The 16,141-nt window shown below is 40.6% G+C and overlaps 1 protein-coding gene across 7 annotated transcripts in view; it reads right to left on the bottom strand.

Moving 5' to 3' along the window:
- The window catches only part of ST8SIA5 (ST8 alpha-N-acetyl-neuraminide alpha-2,8-sialyltransferase 5), an 89,045-nt gene that overhangs the window by 65,516 nt on the left and 7,388 nt on the right, over nucleotides 1-16,141 (bottom strand). For 2 of the 7 annotated variants that reach the window (XM_080371629.1, XM_080371628.1), the window contains exon 1: nucleotides 8,948-16,138. The exons of 4 other annotated variants lie outside the window; for them this stretch is intronic. The gene's annotated coding sequence lies outside the window, so the exon portion shown is untranslated. Of the gene's footprint in view, nucleotides 1-8,947; nucleotides 16,139-16,141 lie in introns of those variants that run through there. One more of the 7 variants, XM_080371630.1, reaches the window with a different exon arrangement.

Here is a 16,141-nt window from a genome sequence, read left to right as displayed (position 1 = left end):
GGTAATCCAGTTTAAAATAAACCCAGCAGAAAAAGGATTTAAAGGGTGAGTTTTCATGTGGATCAGCTTCCCAGTCCAAATTCTTTGCACAAGCACACAAACACTCCTAAAAACAGGAGAGGGGCTGATACACAGGAGTCCTGAGCAGGGAAGCTGGAGATGAAGGGGTGAGAAGAACGAATGCTTTTGGCAGCTGTGCTGGCTTTTGTCAGCTGGAAGTGCTTGCAAAATGATGGCTTGAATAAGTGACTTGTGGCATTCTCAAGTAAGCCCTGCTGAAATCTTCGGACAACATCATATCATGTCTCTATTTTTGCACAGCACAGGCTGATTTTCCAACAAAAAAGTCCGTCTAGAAAGACAGGAGGATGAAGACATGTCACACAAGTGGCCAGGACAGAAAGCCTAAGAGCCATGTAGAGACAGGGGTTTTTAACTGCAGAAATGCTACTACCTCACTGTGTAACTCTGGGAGAAGTGCTTGGCCTCACTTTGCCTTAGCTGGCACACTGCACTGCTGGGGAGGGACGTGCAGGTGCAGAGGCCTGACGGTGTGATGCTATGACTCAGATAAATGTTGCGTAGGTGAGCTGGATGTTGTGTCACTGCTCATGGGCCATTATGTACAAAATCACAACAGTGATGGTAGAAAGCTCCAGGCATCTTCACCAGATTTTGCTGGCCATTAGTCCAGCAGAAGGATGCTAATGGCATCTGATTGCTTTCTTTGTGCTACTGCCATTTAAGGCCACTCTGAAGGACACAAACTCTTCTATATTTTACAGTGTGAGATTCCAGCAATATAGAAACCAGAGGTTTCAGAGAATTAGTTTTCAAAATTATAATAAACTAATGAGATGTTAATTTTTTAAGTCTCCAGCCATGAGCTAAAAAAGAATAAACTCTTGAAAAGCAAGGATCTCTGATGATAAATGAAATAACACCTAGTGAGAAAGGATGAAGAATTCATCCATGACACTTCCATTACAAAAAAACCTTTAGAACAACCCCACCCATTGCAAAGCTCTACTGCACTGCAGCTCCTGCGTGTCCACCTGACATTACTGCACATGGAGAAGTGTGCACCATCCACCATGGAGTTCACAACATGCCAGCGTGCAGCAGATATTTTCAGTATGGGTGAGAGGGTGATGTACCAGCACAGGAGAAAGGGTAGCCAGCAGTGTCCTTTGCATCATCCATGCACAGACAGGACCAGACCTGCCAGCTCCAGCTGGGCAAACTTTCAACCCCAGGAGTTGGTATTGATCTTAAGAGACTTTCAGTCCAGCCTTTGGATGATGACTTTTGGTGTGGTTATGCTATGGCCAACACTGGCTATGATGGGTTATTACAATTTCTCCTTCCCAGCAACGATAACAGACACATCATTCATTGCCTCATTTGAGAAGAACTCACATGGCAACCCAGAGACACTGACATCTGCTACTGCTCAAGTGTTGGCCTTAATATCAGAGGGTAACAGTTCTTTCTCAGAGTCTGGAGAGTCAACTATCATGTGCAAAAAGAGCGAAAATAGAGCCAAGCTATTGAGAGTGGCAAGAACTCTGCCTATCTTGACACTCAGGCTGCTCCTTTCAGCCTCCAGGTAAGAGTTAATCTGACTCAGAAAGGATGGTGAGCATCACAACATGGGTTAGTTAGCAAAGAGATGCAGCTTCCCTGTAGTTAAAGACTGTGCTGATGAAATTGTGTCACTCAGCATGTGTACCACTGCCTGCCTTCCTGTTTGTCCCCAGGAGGGATTAAGCTAGAATACCAGTATGATTCCTCATGCCCTGCATAAGGAAAACTGTAAGTGTAAAAAGCTAGGAAGGGACCTTGGAAGTCAGAGGCACCAGCTAAATGGCATGAACCAGCCAGACTGAAAAATCTCCCATCCTATGGAACAGCTCCAGTACAGGACTAGGTTAGGAACAATGACTCAGCTCCATCCAGATGTCTTAGAAACACAATGAAAATGCATTTTAAGACATATAAAAATTGGGGGGGTGTGTGTGTGTGGTATTACTGACCAATGAATGTCCAGAGGGAAAACTAACCAGCTTGTATAGCAAGTGAGTCAAATGTAATTTTTCATTTGGCTTGCAGTGAAAAGAAGATCCAGATGATATACTGAATCCTACCTTCAGAAGCACATAGGACAGCAGTGTAGTTGAAAGCAAAATTTGATTGGAAAAAAGGAGTGAACTGGCCATTTCAATCCCTGCTGTAAGCATTCCTGATTAACCACAGCTGATGGTTTTAGAATAGTAGGTCTGAGGATTAAGGTATTATGTAGGCTGAAAACACCACGTCACATCTCTAAAATTACTTTTCTTTGTATCATTTAATACTCTGCACACTCTTAGGATCAGTTCTTAGGTCCTCATTCACTACTGGGAACCTCCACCTCAAATCTAGTTAATATTCAGGGTTGCTTACTCACTTTCAGAGACTTTTATATGAGATTCATCCTCCAGCTCTGCTTTATCATATTTTCTCATTTGTACTCTTCAAATCCTACCTTAATGGTTTCCCTGGGAACCAATTAACATTGTACGTGTAGATTAAGGAGAACTACAAGCCCTACTTTTTCTTTACATGGGAAATTCTTAACACTATGTCCATTCACTCAAATACTTTAACTGTAAATAATATACCAGACTATCAGACTACCTTCTGCCCAAAAAAAATTGCATAAAAATATACCCAGGTCCTAAAGTTCATGATCCAAATGTCTTCTTTTTGCATGTCTAACTTCCACAGTTCAGGCACTAGACTCCTTCACCTATGGGTTTTTGCTCTGTTTACTGCAAATAACAGAAACTAAATTTTCTGGGTGTCACATTATACAGGAAGAGAAAACACAACCAGCATATTACATTAGAAGTGGCAAAAAGTCTCATTAATGCTCAATCTTGATAGCATTACTTAAATATACATCTAATGAAGAATATATACTGTGCTTTTTCTGAACTGAAATTTTTAAGAAAATTAAATCCCACTTCCCTTCTGGAAGAAACGTGTGCTGGCTTTTGCTGTGGGCCTGCCTAGAACACGTGTGTGGAGGATAAAATGCAGAATTCATTTGACTGAATTTTAGCGCTCTCAGTGATAGAAGAGCTGCTCAGCAGACTCCTGCTACAACCAGCAGATGGAAACAGGCATCTCCAGAAATATTTTTTTTGTTTTTTAAGGTAGACAGGTAAATCAGCCATTGGGTGTGCTTCTCTCTCCCCACTGACTACAGGAATTACTTAAATTACTATTGCTTAGACAAAAGCTCTAAGCTTCTTTACAACTAAAACTAAGTGAGATTAATCATAGAATCACGGAACGGTTTGGGTGGGAAGGGACCTTCAAAGTCCCTCCAGCGCAGCCCCCTGCCATGGGCAGGGACACCTTCAGCTGGATCAGGTTGCTCAGAGCTCGTCCAGCCTGGCCTTGGATGTTCCCAGGGATGGGCCATCGGGCACCTCTCTGGGCCGCCTGTGCCAGTGTCTCACCACCCTCAGCGTAAAATATTTCTTCCTTATATCTAGTATAAATCTCCTCCCTGTTAGTTTAAAGCCATTCCTCCTTGTCCTAGCACTACATGCCCTGCTAAAAAATGTATACCCATCTTCTTACAAGCCTCCTTTAATTACTGAAAGGCTGCAATAATGTCGCCCTGGAGCCTTCTCTTCTCCAGGCTGGACAACCCTGTCCAGGAGAGGGGTTCCAGCCTGCTGATCATTTTTGTGTCTTCCTCTGGACTTGCTCCATCAGGTCCATGTCCTTCTTATGCTGGGGGCCCCAGAACTAAACACATGTAGGGTCTCACGAGAGTGGAATAGAGGGGAAGAATCTTCTCCCATGACCTGCTGTCCAGGCTGCTTTTGATGCAGCCCTGGATACAGTTGGCTTTCTGGGCTGTGAGTGCACATTGCTGGGTCATGTCCAGCTTTTCATCCACCAGTACCCTCAAATACACTACCTAACATGGATTAAGCCCAATGTACAGATGACATTATCACCCACCCAAACCACCTTCCTCCTCATAGATTTGTTTTAATTTCTTTCCTCTTTAAAAAGCATTCTAGATGTTATTGGTAGGGGGAGAAACCAAGAAAACAGGATGTTTTCATCTAAATGTCATATTTAATTTTAATGTCATCAGTTAAAATTTCATCATCACCCAAAAACTCCTGGAAGAAAGGAGAGGTATCAAGCTTCATGGAATGAAAAGTGAACACAGAAGGACAGACTGGGAGCATCAATACTGGCCAAATAGTCTGAATATGTAATGGGAACTAAGATCAGGGTGACAGGTCGACTCAGCTCAAATGATTAGATTCCATGGCTAAACTGGGATTGAACTCTCATGTTCATAGAGCCAAAAACTCATACAGATTAATTTATGAAGGCAGGAACTTTTGGAGGTCCTCTAGTCCAACATGCTACTCAGAGCAAGGCCTGCTCTGAAACAGTGACAAGTTGTGCTGGGCTTTCTCCAGTAAGTTTTGAGTATCTACAAGGATGGAGATTCCACAGACTATCTTAATAGCTTATTGTAATGTTTGAATGAATACTCCCAGGAGTCCACTTAATAAATTTGCCTTGAAATTCTACAAAACTTTAGTACTTTGTCTCAGAACAGATTTTCTTTCCTCTCTATCTATCTGCATAGTGCTGCCAAAAATTAATCAACAGTGAAAAAAATCATGTAAGAAATAATCTGCTATGTGGCCCAGAAAATATGATGAATTTTGAGGTCTAGGACCACAAGCAATTTGTTTTCACCCCTAACTGAAACCATGCTATTTTGTTAGATAATGAAAAGCACTGCAGGTGGGATTCATTTACCTAACTAATAATACCTCTCATTCTGTTCTAAGCCTTAAGAGATGTCAAAAGCTTGGATGAAAAGCAATAGGAGCCACACACTTTTGCTGAGCTCAAATTGTTTTGTAAGAAGCAACATTCCCAGTCATCCAGTGATTTTCATTCCAGAGCATAGGCTGCTAAAAGTTGTGGATTACTCCAACATACAACATAGCAATATATTTGGGTTTCATCATAAAGAATACAAACCTCTTGCAAAATAGATTTATTGAGAAGCGAAGGGGATAGATATCTACAGAACTTTGAATCTGCTCTTTGAAACTGATATTCTTATTATTAGTTGTCTAACTGGGAAGTGTATAGATTTCAGCTGTAGTTACAGGAAACTGCCCATGCTAAGAAAATTCCACTGGTTGTAGTCTTATTTCCAAAAATTAAACGTCCAATGAACTGGAGGTCCTTAATGTATTTATGTTTATCTTTACATCAATAAATACAGATGTAGACATCCACTAAAACTGATATTTGCTTTTCTTTTCAGAACAGAATGTTGCATTCTAGAAATGTCACAAACTACATGACTTAAGCACGGAAATAATATTGATAGGTAAAAGCCCCTTACTAGGACACTGAAAAATATATCATAATTGAAATATTCAAAGTTATAGAATTTTAAAATCAACTGTAAAATAAATATGGTTGAAAAATAAGAAATTGTTTTAAAAGAGGAGATAGCATTAAATAGTTCAGGAACTACAAAACACTGAACGCTTGCCAGGATCCCATGGAACATACAGACCCTCCAACAAAGATGATCGTGCACAATTTTTACATGTAAAATCACTTATGGGGTATTGACAGAAGCAGCAGAAAAACAGAATTGATAACTGAGTACACAGCTTTCATTTTTCCAGTAAAAACAGGCCAACAGCTATTTCTTTCTCAGATCTCAAGTCAGGATATACATAACTGAATTTAAAACTTGGAACTACTGATTTGCCCAGTGTTACAGGACTAGAAAGAGGCATTTTGCTAAAAGCACACAAGCAGCTAAGAATGCAGAAATACTGTGTTTAACCTTGTCACACAGAAGGATGCTCTTCTGACTTAGCATTTAAGGCCAGAGACGGTAGAGTGAGATTTCATTTCAGAGGTTGTACTTCTCTTTCTGTTCTTGTAAAAGAGAGCTAAAAGCTCCTCGGTGGGTGTACATCCTCACTGTTAAGATCCAGAGACCCAGTGAGATTTTTAGTAAGCTATTTCTCATGTACTATTTAAAGCTAATATTCCTAGCAGAGACTATATTGACAGTTATAAGCAATAAATTTAAACATTTTACAACAATCCTTTTCATGTCTTAATACTGAAATAGTAAGAATCACACTCGAGAGTTTTGTAAGGCAAATGCATCCTAATTCTTTGGGGAATAGTCGCTGAAAAGGTGATAAACGAACACTAAGGGTTATAACTGATGATGATGAGCAAATACAATAAAAAGTAATTTTCCTGGTCTGTGACTTTTTAGTCCCATTAGAGCAATTCGCTTGACCTGCAACACATCCCCCAGCACCCCTTTTCCCAACAACAAACTATTGATCACATCTCTAGTCCGTCACTTTCAGTGACCTAATAAATCTCCCACAACCCAATTTAAAAAAATGCTTTCCAGGTAAAGTCTGGTCTGAAAAGGAACACAAGGTAAAATTAGCAAACTGACATTCTCAGAATTCAGTAAAAACGGGCTATTCTAATTAAAACCCATATGAATATCGTCAGCTGTGCTGTCAAAGCTCGAGACAGTTAGACTTGAGCTGTAAAACTTAAGGTTGTCCCTTCCTTCATGCATGGCTCCCCACGTTATCATCCAGAGTATATCATGTCTATGGGTCAGAGAACGAACAGCTGAGCTATTTAATAAGATAGACTGACTTCCATTTTCCAAGTTTCCCTTCCCATGGGAAGTCAGACCTCTGGGAGGTCAGAAACACCTGTCTGCATCTCCTTCATCACATTCAGTGTAGTTAGTGGTAGATCTGGAAATATCACATAACCTTTTAATGAAAATTCCCTGGATCTTGGGCAACAATATTTTCAAAGTGTTTCTATATCCTTTGAGAGATGCTATATAAATGCAAATACTTACTACTCTATGACTCTGCTCCCATTTTCTCACTTTTCCTGATAGGGAAACACTGCTGTTTTCCAATACTTTAGAAATACACACTTGTGCCTGAAATATGAAGTGGACTTCTAAAAATTAGTTAATATTACAGTAAATGGAGTAACAGCCCAGAATGAAATCACTCTGCAAAAGCAGAGATTTAGACGTGGCTGAAACCAACACTAGTGGTCAGAAATACCTGTAGTCTTTAAACGTCTTAGTCAGAAATAGTTGGTGTCTTTCAAAACCACAATGCATTCACATGCTTTAGAAATCTTAGAATTATTCTAGAAAAAAAGTTTAGGCACTTCTGTACATTGATCCTAAACCAAGTTTATTTTAGTCCTGCCCATTACAAAATCTGGATCAGTTGGGGGCAAAAATCAAGTTGTTTGGTTACTGTTAATTTAAAATACTACACCTAATTACTCCATCAAATCTCTCATTATGCTATATCTGTGAAAAAGTCTTTTGAAAAGGTAGTTATGGACATAAGCATCCTGGCCTTCTGCCCAGAGACAGGGTGCAAAACACTGCTGAGCACAGGGCTGGAGAGAATGTGTAGCTGGAGAGTCATTTAGTTCTTCAAAGCAAAGCTGTACTAGGGCAGGGGTGATGCATCATCCCTCTGTAATGCATTTATTTGCAATTACTGCAGCCTGTCTTTGTGGTTTCTGCATTCCTGCAGGAAGAGCTAAGTATTTTAATATTTATTTTTTTTTGCCCATGAAACAAGCACAAAATGAAATAAGCTGCATTTTCTCTGTTGGAGTTCATCTTTATCCTGGTCTGCCATTTTTTGAAATCTTAGTTTTTATCTTTTCCTTTTTTCTGAGATTTTTCAGCACTCTTAAAAACCTTCCATGTAATTAGAGCGTGTAATGTCAGAGAAGTGCAGTGCTGCTAGCAGCCTCCCCAGGATGTGATGGAAAGATTCATTACTGCAATCTCTCGGCATATTGGTGGATAGTGGATAGTAGATCCTAGATAAGAGATTTACTTGGAAACAGGAAATAAGATCTTAAATCTCTTCAAGGGCAAAGCCAATGTCACATTTGTAGGGTCAGATGCCAAGATACAGGTTCCTTTCTTCTCCCATTCCCATCCACACACTGGATGATTTGCATTACTATTTAGTTTAACAGGGTCCCATATGACCTGCAGCCTCAGCAAATGCCCTGATCAGTCATCCCTAAAACTCATGCTTGTGCTCAAACAACTGTTCGTTTGATTAACTTGGCAGCATCTGCACAATGCTCAAATACTATTTAGGTAGCACAGGAAAAAACACCCTGCAAACCCGGAGAAGTCAAGTTGAGGCAAATCATAACTGAGTCAGATTTAATAGGGCTTAATTTGACTTCTGATTTGTTTACACTTCATCGCACAGTCAGTTTCCATTATGATCCCTCTTTATTTCCTACTTCTATAATTCCACATCATTCTCTTAACATATAAAACTATTATTAGAATTAGTTAAATACTCCAAGAGTTTTTAGCAACTATGTTCAGTGTAGGTGTTAAGAGCACACTCACACATCTAAAGGAAGCAATCTAAAGCACATGTGAAGTTCAGCAGCTAATTGCCAGTGATCTTTAGCTTGCAATCCCACCTCCCATAACATGCACGCATCTTACAAATGTGCCATGCTTTTCTCTGAATGCTCATTTTCTTCCATAGAAATGTATTTTACTTTAAAAAAAAAAAAACAATCACCGTTTGAAAACTAATTCTCTTGTGTTTGGAGTTGATTCACAACTTTTAACAAAGCTTTCAGATTAATGCAGATCACTATGGAGCTAGATGTCCTGTAAAGGTTTGCACGAACGTATCAGCAACATGCTGTAGAAAGAACACCACATATCATCTGCAAGAAATCCAGCCAGACCAGGAGAGCAGCAGCAACCAGAAGTTTTTCATTCAAATTGCCCCTTATTTTACTGTGATTACTTATTTACCTTCTACATATGCTGTGGCTGCCCTCCTATTATGCCAGATTGCCCTTTTCTCTCTGTTTCTCCTCCACTCGTGGACTCCTGCTTCTTTCACTCTTGGAATCGCAGGCTGTCCCCCCCTCTCACCTCCTCTAAGCGTCAAGCCAGAGCCAGCCTTCACCTCTGCATCACAGACAGCTTCCACCAATGCTGGGTTTCAATTTCCTCTTGATGTCAACTCTCAGCCCAGCCCACGAAACCCACCCCCTGCCCTTTGCATCACGAGCTGCAAAGCCCTCCTATGCTCAAGACTTTGTAAGGGGTGTTTGCAGGGAAGCAGCAGTTTTATTCGCTCCATGCTTTATGTCCTATTTCTTTTGCAGCTTTTCTCTCTTCTGTGACAAGAAACAGCTGTTTGTGTCAGGGGAAGCCTCTTGCTTGAGCTAAATCCTTCCCTTTTCGGGAAACAGTTCTTTCAGTTGCTCCAGAGGCACCGAAATCCGCTGGAGTCAATAAAACTTCTCTAAGGAGTATTTCTACTACCAAGCTTTATTTGCATCTAAAAGAAGCATTTAGATGGTCTCTGAAGGGGTTTATTTCTCTTCAAATGCGAACAAGCTTCTAATTCTAAAATTCTAAATCAATGCAACTTTTGCTAGGTATGGCTGCTGAAAAGCAATAAAAAGGGGCAGAGGACTTGTTTCTTCCATAATTTTGACTTAAACACTGAATCTACAGGTTAAACCTACAAACTGTCTCATGAGTAACTTGACTCAAATGCTGACCTGTTTGGGGCCACTCACACGAGTATAGTGGTAACAAAATAGGTAAAAATTTGCAGAATCTGGGCTATTAGATTAATATCTAATTGAGGCCAGAACTGCCTGCTACTGTTTAACACACAGCACAAAGCAGCTTTCTGCTCCTGCTAAAAGCCTCCAGGTAGATCTCCAGTAACACTGAACAATAAAAACAGATTGCTAATGACATCTGGAGCAACGTCCCTGGCTTATCAACTCTACATCACATTTTACACCCCAAATGAGGGCTGAAGTTTTAAAGCTGGATAAATGTGCAAGCTTGGTCAGATACACTCATGTAGATAAGATAATGGGCAAGAAGTTGTATTGTTTCTGTTTCTGGTACAATTTGCAATCCCTGTAATTCTGTCGTAACTTATCAGTGTACTTGACATTCCCACTAAGTGCTTTCCCAAAGCTCTGGGCAACTCATTCTGTTTAAAACATACCACCAGTAAATCTGGACTCACAGCACAGTGAAATTAATGACTGTACCATACTGTAACTTTCCCATTGGTAGACTGGAACTCCCAAACCAGAGACATTTGCAGGATTCCCTGGGAGAAAAGGCAATAGGAGAGATAAAATGTTTCACTGCCACCCAAGTATACACTTGATGGAGAAGAGTCAGTGGTTATAAGGAGGACCCAGCACCCAGGACCCACAATAAACTCACTTCAGAGCCTTGCAGTTTATGGGAATGTTTCTCAAAACCTCATGAGCGAGCTGTTTTTTTATCAGACTTGTGAAGGTTTGCTACATATGTTTCTCACTGTGTTTTTACTCCTTACTGTGTTCAGACTTCTAGAAATAGGACTTCATCCTTTATTTACCACCATCACCATCACCAGATAACAGTGGGCCAGCAGGACATGGACAGAAGGAATTATAAACTCCTTAAGGTGACATTTCTGAATTTTTCAAAATACTGATTCTTCTCACAGAAAAGGCAGTAAAAAGGAAAGGGAGAACAATGCTCTCATCAGATCCTGATCATCAAGGAGAAACAGCAAGTTCAGACTATCTCAGGCATGATTGTTCACAGAGAGCTATCCCTCAGAGAAGCAAAGCAGATTAAAAGGCATCAATGTTTAAAATGCTGTAAAGGCGCATGTACAGTCTCCTGAAGAGATCTGGCGCTTATGAGCAGGGACAAGATGAGGTCCTACTGCTTCCAAGGGTTACTGCTATCAACACAGCAGTGTCCACTGTTACCCTTAGAAAACCTTGCTACCTTCTTTTGCTGTGGTTGTGGAGCAAATTATATTAATATATTAAAATATAAAACACAATAGAATTAAAGACTCAGCAGGTGGAGAGTGCTAATAGAGCATGCACTTGCTGGGAAAGCAAGATGCTGCTACCATTTTGCTACAAATGACATTCCCATAGATCTTGCCAACTCTGCCCTGCTCTGTATCTGTGAAGTAAGAGCAAGCATTTCGTCAAGAACACAGTGATGATGATGCCCAGTTCATTCAGCCAGTATATACAACCAATACATGCAGGTATCCACAATGGCACTGCAGCAGGGCAGATAAACAGTCTGATGAATATTTGGTGTGCCACTACCAAGGCTTATCAGGTGATGCTCACAATTCACTGCCTGGAATCACAACTCAGATTCCACTTTATAACAGAATCTGCAATATTTGTTTTGCATATACTGTGCATGAGATTGAGTTAGTTTGCATTATTTTGCATTTTCAGCTTCTGGGGACAACAGGCAAGAAGGAGGTAAGGCAAGGCAAGAAAAGGTAGGGAAAGGAAGAAGAGAGATAGAGGCACAGCTAGTTTTAGGAATGTAGTGAACTACTCAGTATTTAGGTGCTGTTGCTTACAGCTCTACTACAACCACACTGCAAAGCTGGCAGATTTGAGCCTTGCCCAAATACATGTCCACAACTTTCTTTCACCCACGCTGGCAAACACAGCTTCAGGTTGCCAACTGTTTGGACACCACAATGCAGAACGCCTGTAGAAATACCCTCAGTGGTATATGTGCTGGGAACTTTGTAAGGGGGTAATTTTTTCTCTAGGGGATTTTATGCAGACAGAAATCACAGAGGTAAAAAGCCTAATAGGATTTTTAAAAAGGATTGGACAATACAAATATCTCCAGTTACATTAGATACAATAGCTCTAAAGATAATAATGGTATGTTTTAGGAGACATAAAACCCCCTCCAGTTTCAAAATAGAAACTTGCTATTAAAATGCTGATGATTACACAAAAACTTCCCTGCACAGGCTTCTTATGTCAAAACTGCTGAGTACCTGAGATGTATGCCTTTTTCCTCAGAAGCCACAAGCAACAGCCTCACTCCGAAACTGTCTTGTACACTGACCTGATACTCAAAGATAGTACTGAAACAAATATAACTACTTCTACTACTTTTTGCTATAATCTCTGATTACACATGGATCTGAAGAATATCCCTGGATTCCAAGCACATGAAGGCCCTGGAGATGTGAAGCTCCCTCTGTAGTCCAAGACAAGCCTGGTCAAGCACAGAAGAGAAGGATGATGGGAGCTCAGGTTTTGCTAATGCTTCTGCAGCATGATGCCCTGAAAAGAACACTGAAAAACTTAAACAATAAATAATAAGTTCTGAAATGTAATACTTTCCATGCAGTCACCTCCAAGGCTAGGAAGGAATTCCTGAGACCAAGCCAACTGCAGCTCAGCATTACTGCAGCGGCACAAAAATTGGCTGAGGACCAGCATTGTTTTTCTTTGGAGCAGTTACTGCTTTAAGATGGGGAGGAATTCCTTCTCCTGGAATTTCAGCATCCTAAAGTCTCCATTAAGGCCATTGAAATCCAAGCCTCCATTACCGCTTGTACATTATAGTGGTGGCTCAGGCAACTAGTGAGGAAATTTTTCATACTACTTCTCTGCTTCTTCTGGGGTTCTCTCTGAAGTGGGACCTGATCTAATAGGTAGCTTTGACGACAGAGGAACACTCTATTCCTAGACACAAACAGAGTAGTTGAATATATATTAGAACAATCATATTTGCCAGAGAAGACAAGAGAAGGAAAATTCACAGTCAGAGCTGGAATATTATTGCACCATATGCTTTCCAACACCCAAGCACAACAGCGTCCCTCCAAAATCCTTGCCTTACTGCACCCTGTTATATTTCCACCTGGAAAGACATATGGCAGTGCCTAAGAGCAGAATTCTTCCCTTTTTTTTTTTTTTTCTGATGTTAATTTCCTAGCTGTAAAGGAACATTTGATTATGAAACATACACAGGCCAAGGATAAAAAAAAGTTCATATCTGTTCCCATTAATGACAAAAACAGGTCTATTGACCTGTTGACATTATGACCAAATAAAAACTTGAAAGAATGGCTTGGATGCTACTTTGTCTCATGCAACACTGACAAAATTGTCTGCCCTGCAGAAACCTGATGCCTCACATTTATGTCAGGGACACTGAAGAGTACAAATTTTATTTTTCAGCTCTCGGGGAACACTGGGGGAGAGAGGCACTGTAAAAGTCATCCTTCTGCTTGTAAAATGAAAAATAACTGCTTTGTGAAGAACTGACCATGAACAAATGTTCAGCACCACAACAGATGCTTTTATCCCTGATTACAGTCAGGTTTTATAATGCCATTTTTTACTGTGAAGACATTTATCATACTAGTAAACTCCTCGTGACTGTTAGAAGAGGGAAGAAGACATTATGTCAGAAGATGGGAGTCCCTGGAAGAATGAAAGACTACAAAAAGCTCTTACAACTATCCTATCATCACTCAGATAAGCAGAAATATTTAACAGTGGTGTTATTGTAGCAGTAATGCTTTTCACCTCCCCACAGTAGCTCTAAGAGAGTTATATGGCTTTGAATAACCTGGTCTAACGAAAGGTGTCCCTGCCCATAGCAGGGGGGTGGAACTAGATGATCTTTAAGGTCCCTTTCAACCCAAACCTTTCTATGATCTTGGACTACTTCTGCTTAAAAGGGCTATATTGAGCCACTTTTTCAAAAAAAAGTGCATCAAGTTGAGTATCACAAGCCTTACCATAGATGTGATTTGAGAGGACACTGGTGAGACTCTGGATCTGCTTCACCAGCCTGGATTAATATGATCATTTTGGAGGGCTGTTGCACCCTCTTTAGTGAGGGTGCCCTTCCTCCAGCCATCTCACGTTGTGCCTTAGCCCTCCGATACCCATTGCTCAAAGAGGCACATCTGCCTTGGCAGGTTGCAGACAGAGATAAAGTTTGAATGCCACCGGCAACTGATACAACTGGGCTTTGAAGTGCCAACTCCTTCACCCCAGACTTGAAAGTGCCCAAAGTGGTTTAACCAGTGAAGGAACCTGGCTGCCACCTCTGGCTCAGCCTGGGAGCTTCCCGTCTTAATCTGTTCACTTCCTGACTAATAGCGATCCAGAGACTCCTTAGAGACATCAAACCCTGTATCTGTGGGTTCACCGAGACTGGTCACTCCTGATTGAGCTTCTTGGAATTGCTTTGCTCAAGGGAGCCTTATTGGCTTTGCCCTTAAAATGTGTGCTGAATGCCACACAGCTCTTGGGCTAAGCCATTTCTATACGCATAATTTTGATTCTTTAGGCTCATTTTAGTTAGCTTCGTTGATTGGCTTTACTGAAGATACAATCCGAAGGGGGTTAGTACAGTACTCTCCATGTTCATGGCTGAAGGTGATGCTGTGGCAGAGAGAATAAGGACAGTAAATGCTCCAGAAATACAAAAGAAGGTTGGACTCAGTAAAAAAACAAAATAATCATTAAAAAAAAAAAGGCAGGAAAAGGACTGGTTAGCACCTGTAATAAGATTTTTGCAGGTAGTGTACAGGCTGAAAGATGTTTTGTGTAAGAGTTCTCATTTTTAAATGGAAAGGTCACATAAAGAATAAAATACCCATGAAGATGGCAAGCCAGTAAACTCCAAAGGTGGCTTTTTTTAGGGAGCCTGTTAATTTGGAAACTTTTCAACTGTTCTGTAAGGTTTGTTTTCCGGCACAGACTGGCATAAATTGGAACGTAAAAAAGGCAGGAAAATAAAGTGAATTTCAATTATATTTACAGGATCATGGCAGAGCATCAGCTGTGCAAAACAGTCCTAAAACTGTGTGCATGCATGCACACCGGCACAAGGAAAAGCTGCTTTTGTAATCAGCCATCAAGTCCTGAGGAAGCAATCTCCATGTTGACAAAAGAACTGTGCACAGAGCTGAAGTTCACTCTGCATAAGGAAGTCCATGAGAGTGCTGCCCAGCTCTTCAGAACAAAACAACAGTACTTTTCCTCTGTTGTGAGACAACCAGGTTGATTAAAGGAAGTGATTTGATGCCTGCCTCACAACCCCTGGAAGAAAAATGAGCCTTTGGGTAGAAAAAGCTTGCCAGTGAAGTATCTGGTGAACATTTCTGGTTGTTCAGCGAAAAAGATGAATAAAACAGCACGTGTAAGGTCACAGGGGCTGAATGGCAAGAGGCTCTCAGCTTTTTTCTTTCTTGCCTAGGTAAAGGACTTTGGTCAAAGAGATTACTTTGTTCTGAATACAGGTACTCACAAGGCAGCAAAGGCATTGGGCTTGCAGCCTATTCAAGGTGAAGTTGCTAAGCATCTGGGAGAAGGAGGTCTGGAGCTCTCAGATCTAGCGTTTCCTCTGTTACAATACTGCTTTGAGGAGCATGGTGCAACTAATACCTGCTCTTTAATCAAACAAGCAATGCCTTTGAGGCAATGCATAACTCTGAACTCCTGATAGCCATTTATGACTACTGAAATCGCTGTTTAATAAAAAGAACAAACAAAACAACAAAAAAAAACCCAAACACCTGCAGGCCACAATTTCCTAATCACATTCCCACTTTCTGCTCCTTCATGAGCACTTGCTTTTGCAATTTGATATCTTAAACGTATTTGATTGTATTAAATTTTGTCCAATTGCATAAAAACCTGCAAGTTAGTTCTCCTTACTCCTGAAAGTAACAGGACAGTAATTTTCCATGCCTGAGGCTGGAAGCAGTTTCTACATTCATTCTGTATGGCTGAAAATGGCCATGTATTCCACCCATAGGGTTTTGTATATAACAATATGTTTGCATAATACTCATCCGATCCTCAATCCATATGAATTGTTACTATGTAAGTTTTCTCTTAGTTTTATCCCAGAAGTTGGTGTTTTCAGCCAAGACATTCACGCACTCACTCTACACTTGACAATTTAATTACCTAATATTTCTAAAAGACATTTTTGGGTGAAAGCCTGTATTAAAAAATGTGAAGTGCTGTTATTAATTTAGCGTCTTGCGTGACAAGTTATTTTTAAAGGGACACAATGTCATCTTCACATTTCCACAGGGAACCCATCAGTCATGTAACCTATTTTTTAAAGTAACTAATAAGGGGTTATGGCACCCAGCCTGAC

Source organism: Falco punctatus (assembly GCF_963210335.1).
Source record: "Falco punctatus genome assembly, chromosome: Z".
Taxonomy (NCBI): domain Eukaryota; kingdom Metazoa; phylum Chordata; class Aves; order Falconiformes; family Falconidae; genus Falco; species Falco punctatus.
This window is presented reverse-complemented; position numbering and strand designations above follow the sequence as displayed.